Consider the following 20,189-nt stretch of genomic DNA (forward strand, 5'->3'; position numbering starts at 1 on the left):
TTCTTTCCGCCCCCTTCCTCTCGTGGCCGCCGCCGGACGTCGCCATGGCTACCTTGCGGCGGAGGACCTGTCGTAAGTGCGGTTTTGCTGCGAGTCCAGTCTGCTCAGAGGCCCCTTCCTGGGCGGGCTGAGAGAGAGACAGTGGCTTCACAGCTTCCAGCGGTGCCTCGTTCCCACTGCGACGTCAACGAGGGTAGCAGTGGAATCTGAGCATTCTCCTTGGCGTTTTAACTGGGAAGTCATCGTCGCCGTTCTCTTTACGACAACCGTTGTACGACAATTTAACGTTTTGTTCCGGATCAGGACTGGAAATGGAAACCTGGCTTACATGGGTACAGCGCTTCCATAAGCCGTTTCAACTCTCCACACGCTTCCATTCTTTCTTTCGGAATTCCGCAGAGATTCTGTGCTGCTTTGGTATTGGCACCTAAAGGGAATGAATGTAGTGGGCAGCTTGGCTTCTCCGGCTTCAATGTTCCCACTCGAACTGAATGGAACTCTTTGAGTGTGGATGGTAGGGAGGTAGTTTCAAACTCTACAGGTACTTGAGTAACACACTTCGTACCAAAGGCTGGTAGCTACATTCCAATCCCTACCCATACACACAGTTTTATCACCTACACGGGGGCAAACTTCAGGAGATGATTATCGACAAAGAACAAAAAGCTCATATTAACGTATGTTCTGACATGGACGGTGAATCTGCAGTGAAGCATTTGGTACTGGTACATTAATTTCTCCCAAAGATATACAAAGTGGCCGCCTTGTGGTGCAATGCAAACATTTACACGTCGCACCATTGATTGCCGCGCCCTTTAGTTTGTCCCAGACTGTAGCCGAATATCGTCACGGGCTACACGCACAACCTGTTAAAGTGTTTCCACATCAGCAACTGGTTCAACGTCTCATATGCACCCACAAATACATCTTCTCTTGTAGAACGTATTTTTCCCACCGTCGCCCAAGCTGCTCATCTCCCAGGAACGATCCATAATCCCTTAAACTTCGAAGAATAGATACAAAGGTTCTGTGTGTTGGGAGGGCTGCCTGCCATGATTAAACTGATTCTATAAATCCTTGTAGACTATAGACCTTTCCCGCGTCATTGGCTATAGACGAAATCATCTCGGCTTGCTCAGGAGTGAATAACGGACTACTGAACTTGGATTTTGCTTAAATCACACAACCTAGAACGCAAATGATGTTGCTCATCACTATCTGTGCATTAGCAAATGTACATTAATCAAGTAAAAAATTAATACGTCATAATATGTAATGTAAAGTACAATTACGAATTGCTTTATTGCTGGTTCTCTGCCCATTCGCGGACATGCGTTGTGATCTTTTTGTCACTTTTCCGGTCAAGAATCACTTCGTCATTGTCGATGAAAATCGGAGATACTAAGCCATTGGTTGCTAAAAGTAGGTTTGTCTCCAGTCAACCAGCTAGCTCGGAGGACTATTCAAACACCTGTACCCAGATCCCCGTCGCACGCCTGATGTTCGTCATCGAATTGATAATCTACATGCCCGCAGATAACACTCTGTCGGCCACATGACGCTATGTTTGACACTCCTAACAACATATTCTAGCATACTGCTTGTAGTATAGAGGTTCTCCAGCATCCCAAATTGACTTAAATACAGGTGGAAGTAATCGCGGAAGGATTTTTCACAAAATTATTTCAAAGAGCCTGATTAGCGCTATGCTGTTCGTTGCGACCTTGTCACTCATGATGCTTACGCAAAACCAGACCGCTTTCTGACCAGTACGAAAAATCTATTTCACGCTCCCTTTGATTAACAATATGGAACACTGCTAAACCTGCTGACAAAAAGCTGCGTCACGCACGCAGTGATTACGTGACAACGCAACAGATGTGCGCTGGCTCTGCACGCGACAGATTTAGCTTGTGAAGAGCGACTGACAAGACCACGTATTACACATGTATTTTGCATGCGCAGATAATTGTTACAGAGATGTAAAGACGCCGCCGGGAAATTACACGATTTTCGTGATGCCAGGTGGCGTATCCGGGCTGCGGCGCCACTTTCAAGATGGCGGCGGCCGGACCGCAGCTGAATAATTGCGCGTTTGACCCGTGCTGGCCTGTCTCGTCACAGGCAGGCAAGCAGCCTGCCAGATCAGCCGAACAGAGGGCTACGGCTGGCTGCAATATCACGCAGCATTTGCTATACCCACCGGCCCTCCAGCTGACCTTCCGTTTTTCCTTATCGTAGACTTTGTGAGTTTGAAGTGTATAAGGTATTTTCTAATAACGCTTGGTATTATCTATTTTTACCAGATACCAGTGCTTCGAAGGTACTAAGCAGTTGTTGTATATCGGCCATAGAACTGCCAAAACTAAACATATTTTCCTTGACGTAGGTAGCATTACTGCACGAGAACTTTTAACTTCGTTTTCCTCTTCGTTGCGATCGGAAATTACGGGTGAAAAAGAAGGAAGAGAGAGATCTTTTACAGTAAGATGCCATTAACTGACGTGTAGAAAATTTTATTCCTTACCTATCAAATAACTACTGACAGATTCGAGGTGCAATACAGATGCGAAACTTCTTGACGCTTTAAGAGATTACCTAAAGACAAATAAGCACATTACGGATGTAGCTCTTGCTGGTACAGAAGGTGTGTACAGGTAGACAGTCATTTGATCTACTCTTTTTTTACGTGCGCCTTCCTGTTGTTTCGGGATAATGATCTCTGAGAACCTACGACCACTGTAGAACATTATATGTGGCTAAGAACTAACAAATGCATCCTACGTTTTCATTTTGGTTTTCAGGGCAGGGTTATGCTGTGTGTGTTACTGTTAATTTCCTCGATTGTTGTGCTACCGCACGTTATTTGTTTACGTTCGTAATTTTAGCTGCGATCATAATTGCTACTTTTTTCGTTGCACAAATATTCTTAGATACATTTCCTTGGTGTTCAATTCTTTGGCTGTTTTCCAAATTTATGTTCTTGAAACAAGCTAGAGTTGCAACATACAAATCAAAAAACAAGGCGAAAGTCTATTTCAAAAGTCTGCGTGCCTGCGTTAGTAAAATGTGGAATCAAAAACATAAGCCAGGGGGAATCGTGTCAAGGCTTCATATGTTAAGATGCCATAGAAGACTAGCTGATAGTTTCTCTGCACGATAATGAGCGGAAAATACCTTCCACGCACCCATCAGTTTCTGCATTTCTGGTATGTCCAGGAGCGGACATACACACTTCATGGGAGAGTGAATATTTTGAGCATAGGCTTGTAGATGGTTCTGTGACCTATCACTGGTCTTGAAGTACAGGTCCGGTGTACATAAAATCACATGACATGCATTTTTTGCAGACTCGTGATGTTACTTACCAACCAGCGTAGACCTCTCTTACAGTCTACACAATTTTGAAAGAAACTACACCTGTAATCTCTAACCAAAACAATTAGTATGTATGTATGTACTGAACTGGGGACCTTAAAATGACGGACCGACTTCGTCCCTGCCGTAGCCCTAAGTGGTACACAACCCCACAACAGGATACAGCAGTCCATTCACCCCACCGCCGCCCACACCGAACCTAGGGTTATTGTGCGGTTCGGCCTGCAGTGGGACCCCCGGGAACGTCTCATTCCAGATGAGTGTAACGCCAATGTTTGCGTGGTAGAGTAATTGTGGTGTACGTGTACGTGGAGACAGTGTTTGCACAACAATCGCCGACATAGTGTAACTGAGGCGGAATAAGGGGAACCAGCCCGCATTCGCCGAGGCAGATGGAAAACTGCCTTAAAAACCATTCCACAGGCTGGCCGGCACACTGGACCTAGACACGTACCCGCCGGGCGGATTCGTGCCTGGGACCGGCACGCCTTCTCGCTCGGGAAGCAGTGCGGTAGACCGCACGGCCAGTCGGACGGGCCAAAACAATTAATACTCTCTCTTAATATCTGTTCAGAATAGCATACAAGGTGCTAGGCTAACAGTTACACGTGAAGTCTATAATCAAAGAAGTTACTTGGTAATCTATCTCATCCGCACCGCGTGACGTTTGTCTTAATTTCATGCTGTTCCACTTAAAAATAGATTAACGATCTCATCTCAAGGTCACTAAGTAGCCTGATGCCCTGTCCACCTCTGGGGCAATTTTGTGTGCTGTATTCGTCAGGCCGGCCGATGTGGCCGATCGGTTCTAGGCACTTCAGTCCGGAACTGTGATGCTGCTACGGTCGCAGGTTCGAATTCTGCCTCGGGCATGGATGTGTGTGATGCCCTTAGGTTAGTTAGGTTTAAGTACTGCTAAGTTCTAGGGGACTGATGACCTCAGATGTTAAGTCCCATAGTGCTCAGAGCCATTTGAACCATCCGGCGCCTGTACTGTTACCGTTAGCTCTGGTATTGGATGGGAATGGTAGATGAAATGCACTTTATTTAAACAAACTAAAAAAATTCGAAGTGCAAACACACATGTCATCGTCTCAGCGGTCGGCGGCGCTGATCTCGCTCATAGCACATCGTTGAGTGGTGGGTCAATGTCTACTGCAGCGACTGCTAGCTGCCTGTCCCGTGGCTGCGTGCCCATACGTCAGAAGAAGCTGCAGTCTCGATAAGAGTCGGCAAGCTGTAACTAGCAGCGAACATGCGACGGCTGGGGTCTGTCAGGATCGCCCGCACCTAATAGATTACGCTAGTAATGCTAATGGGAGAGAGAGAGAGAGAGAGAGAGAGAGAGAGAGAGAGAGATTCCTGGGGGATCAGTTGGAGGGATGTGGCTTCTTTTTCGCACGGGCAATGGCCAGAAGCATCCCAGATACGAGGTAAGAGCCAGCAAGTTGCAACTCGCAGACCGCAGAAGACGCGCCTGCCTCTTCCGAAAATCAGTCGTTACTGTCGCCAAGGACCCATCGCGCTCCATTGCCCGATGCCCCCCATCATCAGCGCCCATGTACAGAGGAAGTAGCGGAACTCTGTAGGCGGGCATACAGATAATCAATGATAAGTAATTGAAACCCTCAGCTGCCGACAGGTGTTGATATACCTCCATGGCGACAGTTGAAAATGTGTGCCCCGACCGGGACTCGAACCCGGGATCTTCTGCTTACATGGCAGACACTCTGTCCATCTGAGACACCGAGGGCACAGATGAATAGCGCGACTGCAGGGACTTATCCATTGCACGCTTCCCGTGAAACCCACATTCCCAACTGTTCACAATCTACTTACGTAATGTACCAAATACACATTTGCTCATCCACTCTTTACTCGTGCACACTAAGGTGACGATTCCCGCAAGAGTTCGAGCAAACCGGTGCGAATTCACAGAGACAAAGGTCAATGGCTGGGTAGCTTTTAACTATATATGAAGATAGTAACTGTCCAACGAAAGAACAGATACCATTGATGACCGTGCAGCTTCTCTAGAATAAATGGTAATAAATTGCATAAATTGCAACCCTCAAATGTCGACAGGCGTTTCTAGAGAAGCTGCATGGTCATCAGTGGTACCTGTTCTTTCGAGAACAGTTACTATCTTCATATATATATATATATATAGTTAAAGGCTACCCAGCCATTGACCTTCGTCTGTGCGAATGCGCCCTGGTTGCCTGCACTCGTACGGGAATCGTCACCTTATGTGCATGAGTAATGAGTGGATGGCCAAATATCTATTAGGTGCATTACATATGTAGATTGTGGACAGTTGGGAATGTGGGTCTCACGGGAAGCATGCAGTCGCGCTGTTCATCTGTGTCCTCGGTAGCTCAGATAGATATAGCGTCTGCCATGTAAGCAGGAGATCTCGGGTTCGAGTCCCGGTCGGGGCACACATTTTCAGCTGTCTCCATCGAGGTAAATCAACAACACCTGTCGCCAGCTGAGGATTTCAATTATAATTTATTCTAGAGAAACTGCACGGTCATCAGTGGTATCTGTTCTTTCGAGAACTGCTATCATAATCGTTGAGAATCTTTCCAGAAATAAAGCGTTATTAACTTTTTTTTATGTCGGCCTGACGTACTACTGTTGCATACGTATACTTTAAGAGTACGAAAGTCCTTTCCAGTAACGACATAGGGATTACAACGATAACTGCCAGCTTCGTGGGAGTCTAATCGACACACTTGCTGGGTTTTATCTTGCTAATTAAACTTCTATTACCGCCAAGTGTGGGAAGAAAATGTTAGTTTTACTTACGTTTCGTTCCGAAGACTTACTTTTTGCGACCTTTATGCATCCTTGTTCCATTCGCAAATGGTGCATGGAAAGAAGAATCGAAGATTTATTAGTCCTTGTAACTTTTAAGCTCTGCATTTTAGAGCCTGTATTTACTATATATTTTGCTTCGAATGATCATTCCTGTTATACAGGGTGTTACAAAAAGGTACGGCCAAACTTTCAGGAAACATAACATCTTTTCTTTATTTGTGTGTGAGGAATGTTTCCTGAAAGTTTTTCAGTACCTTTTTGTAACACCCTGTATTCTTGGGTACTGACCATTCCTCCTGGTACAAACTTCGTGAATGAGGCGTTAAGAATCAAATTTGAAGGCAAACCACCCGTCTCATATGTTTGACGTTTTTCTAATCAAGTCTCAGATACCTTATTTCTTACGAAAAAAAATTATATATCCAGTTTTTCTCATGAAATTAATGAAGTAATTTAGTTAATAGTCGTAATAATTATACGTTTGCAAAATTTTCATACATAGGCTAGTGACAGTGCATTTTTTAACAGTTGTAAAGATTGTAATTAATGTGAAACTAGATTCAGAACCCAAAGAACAAACACTAAATGTACCACACAGAGTATGACACATTCCAGCACTTCATGCTCCTTGTTATCAGTACTTTGATTAAGCACGCTCTGTTGCTTTCTGACATTTTTCCCACTGCTTTTCGTCTTTTCTTCTTTCTGACTTTTTTCAACTGCTTTTCGTTCCTTAAAAGTTTTTCGTCTTTATTTGGTACCATTGCATTATTACAAGCTGTAACCTTCATTTTCAGCAGCTACCCAAAACAAACATTACTGCTACATTCGTGATGTAGACATTGAATCATGTTGGCAATTCTAGATAACAACTGAGCAGCGCAGAGCAACAAAATTATGCTTTGTGCTTTGGGCCCATACGGAAGTAAATATCAGACAAAAAGCTGAGATAGGATTTAATGAATGGTTTTGTATACTGTGTGCGCCTGCAGCACAGACAAAGCTCGTTCGCTATAAGATGATGATGTCAGGAGCATACATACATGCTACAATCTCAAAACCTATGCTCAATATGGCTTAGAGCTATGGGACTTGAAATCTGAGGTCATCAGTCCCCTAGACATACAAACTAATTAAACCTAACCAACCTAAGTACATTACACACACCCATGCACGAGGCAGGATTCGAAACTGCGACCGTAGCAATCGCGTGGTTCCGGACTGAAACGCCTAGAACCGCTCGGTCACAGCGGCCGGCTCAAAGTCTATGCCGAGGTGGTTTAAGCTCCCGTGGTTCTCAGTGCCTCAGTTATACAGTATTTTTTGCTAACTCCACCATAGGATGTAATGCAACGTAAATTACCTCATGCAACGTAAACTACACAAATATCCAGAAGACCTAGTAGAGCACTTGCCCGCGAAAGGCAAAGGTCCCGAGTTCGAGCCTCGGTCGCGCACACAGTTTTAATCTTACAGAAAGTTTCATATCAGCGCAGATTCCGCCGCAGAGTGAAAATCTCATTCTGGAGACCTAGTTATCTTCTCTCTCTGGAGTATCATGTAAACTAATGTGCACGTAGTAAACTCTTGAAAACTTTTTTTCTGGAAGTATGTTAACGGTTGATCACTCTCCCGTAGTATTTTACAGTAAATACAGATATTCTGTATTCCCATTTCGTATCGGTATTTTTCCATATTTTTTCATATGTTCCATAATTTTACACATAGTATATATAAATGTCAAAGAATATTTGTACTCTTATTGCCTATCTTACACTTGGAAGAGGCAGCGATCTTGCAGACACTTTGTACATTCTCTCTGACTTTGTGATGAATCTGAATGAAGGTAAAAGAATTTGATAGGGTAACAATAATTTACACACAGAACATAAAAATCATGGAAGCAGTAAGGAAAAATGGGGATACGAAATGAGAATATAGGATACGTGTTTACTGTAAATACTGAAGGAGGGTGGTTGTATGTTGACGTACTTGCAGAAGAAATGGTTTAGAGGGTGTTCACTGCATGCACTTCATTTTACATGACACTTCAGACGTAGAAAATAGTAGTGGTTTTGAATACTCTGTATAGTTCATGCTGCATTAGAGATCGTACGGTGAATTTAGCAGAAAATCCCGTATAATTATACAAGGTAGATAAAAAATGTATACACACTTCGGTAAAGATAAGCTTATACAGGTTGTTAGGAGTATAAGTATGGATATCTCTGTTGGCGACTGAGGAGAGAATAATGAACAACATGGCATTAATATTTATTTCCCCTTGGGAACATGGTCACGTATTGAAGTGTAGACGTGTGGATGGAAAACGGTTAGTCTATACTGACTTGCGTAGTCCACTTCGCGACGCATTGACGACCGTGCAGGAAAAATCAGGAACGAAATTACGTGATGGTTGGTTGGTTTTGGGGGAGGGGACGAAACAGCAAGGTCATAGGTCCCATCGGAGTAGGGAAGGAAATCGGCCGTGTCCTTTTAAAGGAACCATCCTCGCATATGCCTGGAGTGATTTAGGGATATCAGGGAAAACCTAAATCACTATGGCCGGACGCGAGTTTGAATCGTCGTGCTCCCGAATGCATGATGTGTTTCGGGGAAGACAGTTGCAGAGCAAAAACGGCTGACATAGTGAAGTGTATACATATTAAGAACCAATGATCACCATACTTGTATTATAAACCTAATATCCTTTGTATTACCATCAGTGTTATAATGACTCAAAATGAAAGTTACAATAAACGTTCAAACTACAAACAACCGACTCCTAACACCGCGGTGGTCTCGCGGTTCTAGGCGCGCAGTCTGGAACCGTGCGACTGCTACGGTCGCAGGTTCGAATCCTGCCTCGGGCATGGATGTGTGTGATGTCCTTAGGTTAGTTAGGTTTAAGTAGTTCTAAGTTCTAGGGGACTAATGACCACAGCAGTTGAGTCCCATAGTGCTCAGAGCCATTTGAACCATTTTTGACTCCTAACATTTCTGATCATGATGTCGCACACACAAGGTCACAACTTCCATAGTAGCTGCAGGAATTGTTTGACAAGCCGGTTCAGTTTCATGACGCAGTTCCGCTAGTGTGCATGGTTTCCTGCAATGCATAACGTTTTTGAGGGTACCCCAGAAACAAAAATAAAGTGCAGTCAGCAGAACGTTCGGGGTACTCGATGGGACCCCTTCGTCCAATCCTAAGACCCGGTGCATTATGCATACAGGCGCGCGCATCCCTATGAAAGTGGGGTAGAGAGTCATGTTGGAAGAAAAAAGGTTCATCACCAAAGTACAAATGAGTGGTAAAATTGATTCCAGCGTCTTCAGGTAACTCCTGTCAGTAATTTTAACCTCGAAAAAGAAAGGTCCAATCAGGCCCCTTTGATAATAACATTGACGGCTTTCTCGACATAAACATCTGGATATGGCAGGGACCATTACACACATTTATTCCTGTATACTGTGCCATTTAGTTGAAACTATGGCTCATCCCACCACACCACTTTGGGAAAAAAATTACCATGTTCAGATTGCGCGACAAAGCATTCACTAAACTGGCTTACCTGTCTGTCGTCCTCAGTCAGTGGATGTAACCTTCCATTTTACTCTGGACAAAATGGTACTTACGCTTGCCCTACTCACGCCTGTTTGACGAGCACATTATTGTTGTCCAGATTTCTTTGTGGTTCGTGTCTAAGTGCATCTAACACCCGAGCGGAGCACTCTTCACCTGTTGCTGAGTGTGTGTGGCCGGCCTGGCCTCCCTATATGAATGTCCGTAATTTATCCAACATTTTCGAACTTTATCATGAAGGCAAGCGATGCTTACGCGTGTTGGTGGTTCAGTTCCATATCCCCGCCTCCAGTGTCGTTGCACTCCACTGATGATTTTGAACTTCCAGTATCATTTGAGCATGCTTTCTCGCTGCTTGAATGTCAGTCTTGTTTGCAGCGTGGTCTTAGTTTGTACACATTGGCGCGTCACAATACTACTTTCATCTGTTCTTCAGGCATCGTACTAAACATTCAACCCATATTCATTGTGATTTGAAAGTGTGTGGTTTGTATAGTCAGTTTTAAAGCCTGTATCCATTTTTATATGGCCTTTATACACACACAAAAGCTGAGGCTGTTTTGTTAAAGTTAAACCTCATGTTGTCGATCTATATAGATGCAGATAGTATCTACATAGGTCAATTCTGATTATCATTACATGATTATCTTAACACTTCCTTCGAAAAAACGGGCCAACTTTCAGGAATCGTTATTTTAGGGCTAAAGGTAGAATTGACTACCATCGTTTGTCGACATGGTCGGTCTTCCGCAAGGTTAAAAGCAGTTTTAGCCCTCCTCTAGTACTATTGGAAAAACATTTCGATCTGTATCATCTGTCAACAAATGGCTCACGATGTGAGAGTAACACATCAAACGCAGTTTTTGCTTCACACTCCACTGTGCTAGTAGCGACTTCATGCTGCAGCAGTATGTACTGCATGGAAAAATGTGAGTCTCTTACAATACATACCATCTATAACACTGTAATTACACTGTCCAGTCACATTAATGTGACATGTCAAAAGCCTGAATAACCACCTTTTGCAGCGCGGACTGCAGTAAGTGTGTCTACATCTACATTTATACTCCGCAAGCCACCCAACGGTGTGTGGCGGAGGGCACTTTACGTACCACTGTCGTTACCTCCCTTTCCTGTTCCAGTCGCGTAAGGTTCGCGGGAAGAACGACTGCCGGAAAGCCTCCGTGCGCGCTCGAATCTCTCCAATTTTACATTCGTGTCAGTGAGGTTGTGGTAGGTACCGACAGGGAAGTGGAGCCATGCCGTCTCCAGTGCCATAGCTGGCTGCGCTAGGCTGAGGATCAATGGCGCGAACAGCCCCATCGAGTTGGTCCCGCCGATTCTGTTAGGTTTAAATCCGGGGACGTTCGTGGCCTCCTGGTGCTCTTCGAACCTCGTATGATAAACAAACTGCGTGTAGAGGTGGACATGGTCTCAAAGGATAGATGTGCTGATCTATTTGCCTTCCAGAATCACGAGATCACCCAGGAAATGCCCTCCGCCCTGTACCCTACGGACGATTGTTGTGTGGTGTTTGTTTTCTGATGTTTTACGTCGTACACGCCAACGCCCATCTGTCCGATGGAACACGGAACGTGGTTCATCTGAAAAGGCCACATGCCGCCACTCAGTGTACGTCCTGTTTCGATAGTGGTGTGCAAATTTCAGGTTTCGTTATCAGTGAACAGCAGTCAGCATGGGGGCATTAACCAGGCACCTTCTGCGGAGGCCCATAAGCAGAAACGTTTGCTGAACGGTCGTTCACGAGACACAGTTGGTACCCCCCTTGCCTCATATGGGCGGTCACTTGCTTAACAGTTGCACATCTATTAACCCATATAAATTTCTGGAGCTGTCGTTCATCCCTGCCATTTATGACCCATGGTGCACCGCATTTGCCTCGGCGCTGGTTTTGGATAGCGCCAATTTGCTACGCATGGTTTACTTCAACAAAGGCGGCACGCGAACAGTTTACAGACGTAGCCGTTTTGGAAAGGCTGCCACCCTTCAACCGAAAGCCAACGATCATGCCCTTTGGACGTTAACAAGTCTCTCCTTTGTGCATCGCGACCACAGCACTATTTTCTGAGTTCCTTCGACCCTTTTCGTGCACCCTACTTTGCTGGTGCTTCCACCTGCCGCCCGAGAGCCGTTCCGGGTTCCCGGGTTAGATTCCCGGCGGGATCAGGGATTTTCTCTGCCTCGTGATGACTGAGTGTTGTGTTCTGTCCTTAGGTTAGTTAGGTTTAAGTAGTTCTAAGTTCTAGGGGACTGATGACCATAGATGTTACGTTCCATAGTGCTCAGAGCCATTTGAACCATTTTTGAGAGCCGTTATTGCCCGTGAGTGGACCGTGCATAACTCATCACCCACGTCGTATATTACAGTCTGGTTTATAAAAACACTTAGAAAAAAATCCATATGCTGGAAGTAGGCGGAATTTGCGAGAGAAGCTGGAGAGCTTTAATTTAAGAACTTGATGTGCGGGGGGTGGAGGGGAGAGGGGCTGGAGTGGACGGAATAATATGAACACCCTTCAATAATTCAATATAGTACATCTAGTTGCAAGTTGGCACAACTGCGTACTTGTAAATACACTGCGTACTTGTAAATACACTGCGTACTTGTAAATACACTGCGTACTTGTAAATACACTGCGTACTTGTAAATACACTGCGTACTTGTAAATACACTGCGTACTTGTAAATACACTGCGTACTTGTAAATACACTGCGTACTTGTAAATACACTGCGTACTTGTAAATACACTGCGTACTTGTAAATACACTGCGTACTTGTAAATACACTGCGTACTTGTAAATAGACTGCGTACTTGTAAATAGACTGCGTACTTGTAAATAGACTGCGTACTTGTAAATAGACTGCGTACTTGTAAATAGACTGCGTACTTGTAAATAGACTGCGTACTTGTAAATACACTGCATACTTGTAAATAGAATGGCGCTGGTGCAGTGCAATTGAGGTGTCAGACGATGGAGGTTATGTTTCATTGCATTATACACTTTGTTCTGCTACAGTTCACACAGGCGATCGGTGAAATAAACGATTCTTTCAGGCTTCCAAAAAGGGCAACACGCTGGTATGTGGTTAGCGGAAGCATGTGTCACAGAAACGACTAGCTGTTTAACGCTTCACGAGCGACAGTATCCGTGGTAATGACAGCATATCGAAAACATGCTAAAAAATCATCGCCGAATTACAATGGTGGGCGAAAGCCGAACTTCACTAACAGAGAGGGGTTACCAAAAAAGGGTTGTGGCCGTACAGCAATAAACTGCTGCGGCAAAAGTGATTGCAGAACTTACACTCAGTTGAGTAATACTATGTCGACAAAAACAGTGCGGCTGGACTTCCACAAGACTAACATACATCAAGGGCTGATATTGCGATAACCTTAATCACGGGAGCGAACACAAAACTACGAAAGAAGTGACACGATCATAAAATTTGGACACTAGATGTTGGAAGAATGTGGTACGGTTAGAGGATGAATCTAAAAATTGTTCAAATGGCTCTGAGCACTGTGGGACTTAACATCTGAGGTCATCAGTCCCCTAGACTTAGAACTACTTAAACCTAACCAACCTAAGGACATCACACACATCCATGTCCGAAGCAGGATTCGAACCTGCGACCGTAGCAGCAGTGCGGGTCCGGACTAAAGCGCCTAGAACCGCTCGGGCACCGCGGCCGGCGAGGGTGAATCTTCATTTGCATTGTTGCCTACAAAAGACAGGGTTCACGAATGAAAAAGCCTACGATCCGTCATACCTGCTTTTTACAGTCAAGAACTGGACGATGATCAGCACACGGGACTCGCATTTGGGTTATCCATTCTTAGGTTACTTAAAGCAAATAAGGGATGATTCCTTTGGAAAGGGCACAACCGACTTCCGTGTTCTTTCCTAATTCGAGCTTGTTGTTGACTGGACGTTAATCTTTAAGCTTCATCCCTAATGCTGTGATGATAAACAGGCTATGGGTTTGCATTTCCGAAGTCAGTGCCCTGCGAATGGCAACAAGTACATGAAGGATCTGAAGAAAGAATGCACAATATTCAGATACGTCTCTGCGTTACAGAAGTAACAAGTTTGCTTTGTCAGCAATCTTATGTTTTGTTCGCATTCAGTAGTCCGATAAAAATTTATAATTCAACGGAGGAGAATAAATTACTAGTTATCGCGCTTTAATTGCTGTAGTGCCAACTCTCTCACACACAGACCACTCCTAGACGGCGTCTCAGCTGTTGATTTCACAAAATGCCCTCCTGTGTGAAACGTCGGTTAACTTGTTAGAAGCAACTGCCAGAACTGTTCAGCAGGCCTTCACGAGGGTCACCTCGAGGTCATCCGTCATCGCAGCTGCTAGCGGCTGGATAGCAGCATCCGAGACGCAGTACATTCGCCAGCGGCCTTTGTTCGTCTTGCGCAATGCGCACGTAATATTGGCCGTATTCCTAAACTACTACTTGAGTTTCCATACTGGTCATCTATGCAGGTCACGAAGGGACAGTCTATTTCTAATGGATCATAACTACCACGTTTATTCACGGTAACACCATACGTACTTCAGTGCCAGATATTACACTTGCCGTTTGCCATGTCAAACCGACCACTGAGAATTAATCGGGCTATGAAAGCAAGAATTATTATAATGGATAGAACAAATACCTCTTTCATATCCCACTTCCCTAACAAGACGCCCGAATATTTGTTTTATTTGCTACTACAGTTGTTGAAAAACCTCAATGTTAGCGAAAAATGACGTTGCGTAGTCTTTGGCCCCTACCTGTATTACCCTGTATTATTAAGCCGCTGTCCCGGAACCTAGTGCAATTGTATGTTACCTACCTAACGACTTCCTTGGGAAACAAAAATGCTGTCATATTCTACTCTTTAAGAGGTATGTCTTATGTTAAAAAATTTAACACAAAAAGACAAATCTTACAGGCGGAAACTGTTTGGGGAAGCTTAACTGACGGCGGGAAAATACGGGGGTATATTCATCAGGTATTCGGGAATGAGAACACTTAGTTACTTTCTGCAAAATCTCAACCCTTAACGAAATCGTTTCCCGTTGACACCCCGCGGAGATTGATGAAAGAGAAAAAAAATTAATCACTTACTACATATCCGCCGTTCATACAATAAAACTTCAGCATCAGACTTGTTTTAATTAAATTTATTAGTTCTTTTCCACCGACGCAATTCACAACACTGTTTGCATACAGCATTCGCATACACCACTGAATGTACCTGCAAAAGTATGTAATAGCACGAAACATTGTTCAGGAGATATGTCATAAACATTAAGATGCGTCAAAAACTAGCTTTTACTTAGAATAAAGCATGAATTAACCAGACTACATTCATCCAGCGTTTCACAATGAGAGCACTCAGTGATTTCCAGCAAACTTTAATTTCAAACCTTCCCTAAACTAAACAGTACAGCACAAAATCCGGGCCGGTCATTCATTGTAATGCCATGTCATGGTGAACAGATGACTCAAATATAACGCGTTTCGGGTTTATCGTCATCAGATATTCCGAAAATGAACCAAGAAATTAACAGCAGTGACATTCTGTGTGAACATTTGTTACAAGAAAATAAACACATCACGTTGTTGGGATGAACTGAAAGTGCCTCTTGAGCGTAAACCTGTCAGAGGCAGGCTGGTAGTGCCAGTAAGGTGACGTCACCATGAAGCAAAACCTACCGATACAGGGCACTAGTTTGTCCAAGGTGGCGCCATCAGTACAATGTTATTTAGAGTGATAGACATTCAAATAAGTGCCAGACATACACATGTACAATTGATGACAATGTTCACACGTCAGAGTAACGATACTGTTGGTAAGTCTGAAAAATAAGAGCTTTATAGTAGCTATACGGGCATATAAGAATTTATGGAAATTGGATTGCAAAAGAACACAACCGGTGATAATGGGAATTGTAGGAAAACATCAGCATAAAATACTATCCTAGAAGGAATCGTGGCTCTAAGCTTATAATCTTGTACGTGTTTCTTATACAACCAGTTTTTTTTTAACAAATGTAAACCATATAATATACAAATATTGGCAATTCGACGTGTTTGGTGCCGTAGTATCTCCGCAACACAGAAGCTGAGAGAAGCAACCGTCGGAAACACTAAAATACAGCTGTTCACATAGGAATCAATACTTCATTATGATCACGAACATGTCATTTATATATACTCAACGTGTAATTTCAGTTCACTTGAATAAATTGATGTATTTGGAGTGTGTTCATTTTGCTGTAACAAATGTTAGCGTTTCTTCATACGGCATGTCACTGCTGTTGATTTATTATTTCATGACAATGTTTCCTCTTTTTTAGAATGTTTGATGCTGGGTAAACCCGAAACTTGTTATATTAAAATTATTCGTTCACCAACTGATGACGTTTCATTGAGTGGCCTATCCAGCATTTGAACAATACTATTTTACTTATGCATTAACGTCTAATTCATATTACGCGACTTACTGTCGCACCGTCAACTTTATTAACATCTTTCTCTGTTACATACATGAAGTCAAATATTTAACATACTAACACATTTGTAAAGTATCAGACGTCCGATGCTGCTTTATACGTCATAGTTCGTATCGGGGTTTATTGGTGATGCTGTAGTCAGCTGACTCCATTCCCTTTTGCATACACTATTGCTGTTTAGACTTCGTAGCCCACTCAAGGGATTTATTATTGCCTTTACGTAGTTACATTTCATGTTCTATTAAATGTCAAAAATCATCATATTCATTGTTTGACCATATAGAGATCGTCATGTTAAAAGTCTCTTCTATATTGTCATATAATACACTTGATATGTATAAGGACATGAAATGGAACTAACTTCGCAGAAACAATAATGAATTGCTTGGCACAAGCTACAAAGACGAAATTGCAGTAGTATTTCCAAAAGGAAAGAGACCAATGACGAAAGCATCATTTGCACAATTCTGCGTGACTATAACACTAAGTAATAACAAAATCTTCCTCTAGCAGTCCAGCTGTTCTTTGAGTTGTCGGTAGGTCTTTCTTACTGTCATATTTACGAAAGTGTTATTAATTTGTAATTAAAACGGAATTGCACGTCTCTTTGGGGCATGCTTGATGAATTAAGTGAAAAAATATAACTAGGTGATTTAAATATTAAGTGTAAGTATTCGATACAACACTGTGAAGATGAATAATTTACGTCAGTTATGAAATCCTTTAAAAATTATTTATGCGTTTCAATTTGTTACATGATGGGAGAGTTTATTGCAATGGAGAGCATATTCGATCAAGACGCGTGGGTGAACGCCCGCCATGTGACTTGGCTGGCCAGGCTGGACGTGTCAGCGGATAGATGATATAGCTTCGGTCGGTTAACGCGCAGTATCTGCCAGGCAAATAGACCGAGCACATGTTATGAAACCAGCGTTGATATTGCAGCTTTGTATTTGGCGGTTTGCCTTCTGTAAAATTACAAGCATTAAGTATGCCATCATGAAAGTAAAACTCTGATTTTAAAAATTAATAGTCAGATAGGTTTCTCTCTCTTCAATGTGGGTATGGCACTAAACTCGTTTGTGGAACTGGTTTCAAGTCTCTGAATATTTTGGTGGCAGGGTTTCGTAGTACATAATATTAAGTGGTATAATGTCACAGTCAGCAGCGTGACCCCCCCCCCCCCCCCCACACACACACACACACACAAAATAAAAAACTTGTGCTACGTTTGTAAGATCACACTCAACTGAATATTAAATCTCAAGAAGTAGAAAGCTTATTGTTCAGTTCTAGTTACTTGTTCCAAAGCATATAGTGCTCATCTTGGATTTTAAAGATTATGGATTGAACGCTACAAAGAAGCATTAAGTTTCTGTTACGATACACGTTAAATGGTCGTTAGATACGTGAAAGATGATGTATGTGGACAAATGATGCAATACATATTGGCGTTAAGATGAATTGGTCGCTGCGAAGTGATTACACTGCACACATATTGCCAGACAGATATATGTGAATTACTTTGTAGATATTTATTAAGGTTAGGGGAACTAGTGATGCTAGGCGTGAGCGCAGAACTTGCTTCGCGTAATATTATAACTGAGTTGAAGGATACGGAGTCGTGTACCTCTGGAGCGAAGATGGTGAAACAACCGTGTTTCCGCGACGTGTGTAGGTTTGACTGTTCCTAACAATTACTTTAAATACGAACTAACCGGTGAGACCACTTCTCGAAATGACACAGAACGTAAGAAAATTTTCTGCGTTACTTGCCTCTAAACAACGTAACGTCCTTTTAGTATCTGTTATGAACGTTCGTTTGAATTAATGAGATTACGTAAAGTGTAACCATTGTTTCTTAATGTTTAGTTAAATCATTCTGCTAGCCATATCGGTTCTCTGACTGATACTTTTCACTCGTGACATGTAATTGAAATTCTGTGAAATTGGAAATATTGCATTATGTTAGAGTACTCGAAGTTCCCTAATATTCTCTCTCAAAACATATGATTTAGTCACTTACCGCTGCAATAGATGTCATACGCTTCCCTGAGTGATGCAGACTTTAGAGAAAGGAAAAAAAAAGAATTTCACGTAAGATTCCGTACTAATATCGGCTAGCAGTAACTCTCAGGTGGTCTCAAGAAGTTGAATGGAATCCGTTTCAGAAAAATATGCATTGGTCACCGAGAAGTCAATCAACAAGATCACGGAAGAGTTCGTCTTACCGAAGTCTTCAAATAGATTGTAAATAGATTCAATCATTATCTAATAAGTTTCGGGGTGCACTCAGCCTCGTGATGCCAATTGAGGAGCAACTCGACAGAATAGTAGCGGCTCCGGTCAACAATACCATCATAACGACCGGGAGAGTGGTGTGGTGACCCCATGCCCCTCCTATCCGCATCCTCCTTGAGGATGACACGGCGGTCGGATGGTCCCGGTAGGCCACTCGTGGCCTGAAGACGGAGTGCTATTATCTAATAAGCGGGAGTGGAGTACTGCTATTACTCGAGCCTGCAAAAGCTCGTAGAAAGTTTGCAGAGGCACGTCTAATAACTTCACATTCATGAAATTAGCTGCGTATTTCCACTAGCCTTCTTCGGGTGATCACTCAAACGTGTGTGTGAGGGGGCACAATTTTTAGTAGTTTTACTCCAACAGTTGAACCATTGTCCTTAAAATCTGTCCCAGGCGCTACAGATCCTCACCAGGACGTATCCCGATATCTTGACGACCTGTTTCGAGCAGTGAAGATAAGATGAATCCGGAATCCTGGTTACGATTGTCTCTGTAAACAGTCTGTTTTCCGAAGGGACGCAATTTTTGTTCTGCTGTCGTCGGCTGCCGGAAATGTCTCCATTTCGTTCATATATATGAACATTGCAGAGTATATTCCTGAATTTTGATTGTAAATTCAAATACTTCTTCAGGTCATGAGTTTGTTTGTTAATTTTTGTGATTAACAAAATTGACACTCAACGATTACGCGCAAATGCCTTCCTGACATGGCGAAGAACTAACGAAGAACTAACTAACTTAGCGCCATTTCATGGAGCTAAGTAGACGTGGGAAGATGTCACAATAATGTACCACACTCACAAGCTTTGGTTTTGATCACTGATAGTGCTCAGGTGCAGATCCTGTCGTCCCCATTAAAACGTAAAGTCTCCGAGAAACATTTTTGATGCGAAGATAACTTGGACAACATCACCACTCAAATGTGGAATGTCTCGCTGACGAAGTGTTGGACATTGGTTTGGTGCGTCTACAAAGCATGAACAGGCGCCCGTACTCAACTTTACCCGTGAATGGAGAATCGCTATTCATATCCTGTCTTACTAGGTCATATCTGGCTCTGTACCATAGCATCGTTTCTCTTTGACCGTACTGCGAACGAAGACTTTTAGGATTAATCTTAATTGACCACATTGATACGTCGGTTAAAAAAACAATAAGAACAGGACGAAGAGTTAAATTCGAGTAGTGTTATGCATGAAAGTGTTCCGGTACTTCATCATACACCGTAAAGAACGACTAATTCGGTCATGATTGGAAAAAGTTTGTAACAGTGGCTCAAATTTTAAGTATTTCCGGAAAAAAAATCACGGATAAACGTAAACCATTATTATGTGTGAAGTCCTTAACTGTACCAGTTAACACTATAAACTATGGTGGCAGTGAAGATGAAAATATAGGTAAAACTGATTGCTTGTTTATATAGAAACGACGGGATGCAAAAAAAAAAAAAAAGCATCAACCAGCCACCATTTACATTTTCAGACTCGCTTTGTTCTCTTGGCCAATTTCGATATGTCTGTACAGTTGCTTGCCTGTTTCTTCCTCTCGAGAAATAAATTTCAA

General features: G+C 42.9%; 1 protein-coding gene and 1 non-coding gene across 9 annotated transcripts in view; one reads left to right on the top strand and one right to left on the bottom strand.

The window, feature by feature from the left end:
* LOC126353762 (serine/threonine-protein kinase tousled-like 2) overlaps window positions 1–20,189 on the top strand; it is a 538,693-nt gene that overhangs the window by 92,585 nt on the left and 425,919 nt on the right. The gene's annotated exons all lie outside the window — the stretch shown is intronic.
* On the bottom strand, window positions 5,058–5,132 carry Trnat-ugu (transfer RNA threonine (anticodon UGU)). Its single transcript has one exon. It is a non-coding gene; the product is annotated as a tRNA-Thr (tRNA).

Source organism: Schistocerca gregaria, chromosome 3 (genome assembly GCF_023897955.1).
Source record: "Schistocerca gregaria isolate iqSchGreg1 chromosome 3, iqSchGreg1.2, whole genome shotgun sequence".
NCBI classification, from domain to species: Eukaryota; Metazoa; Arthropoda; class Insecta; order Orthoptera; family Acrididae; genus Schistocerca; species Schistocerca gregaria.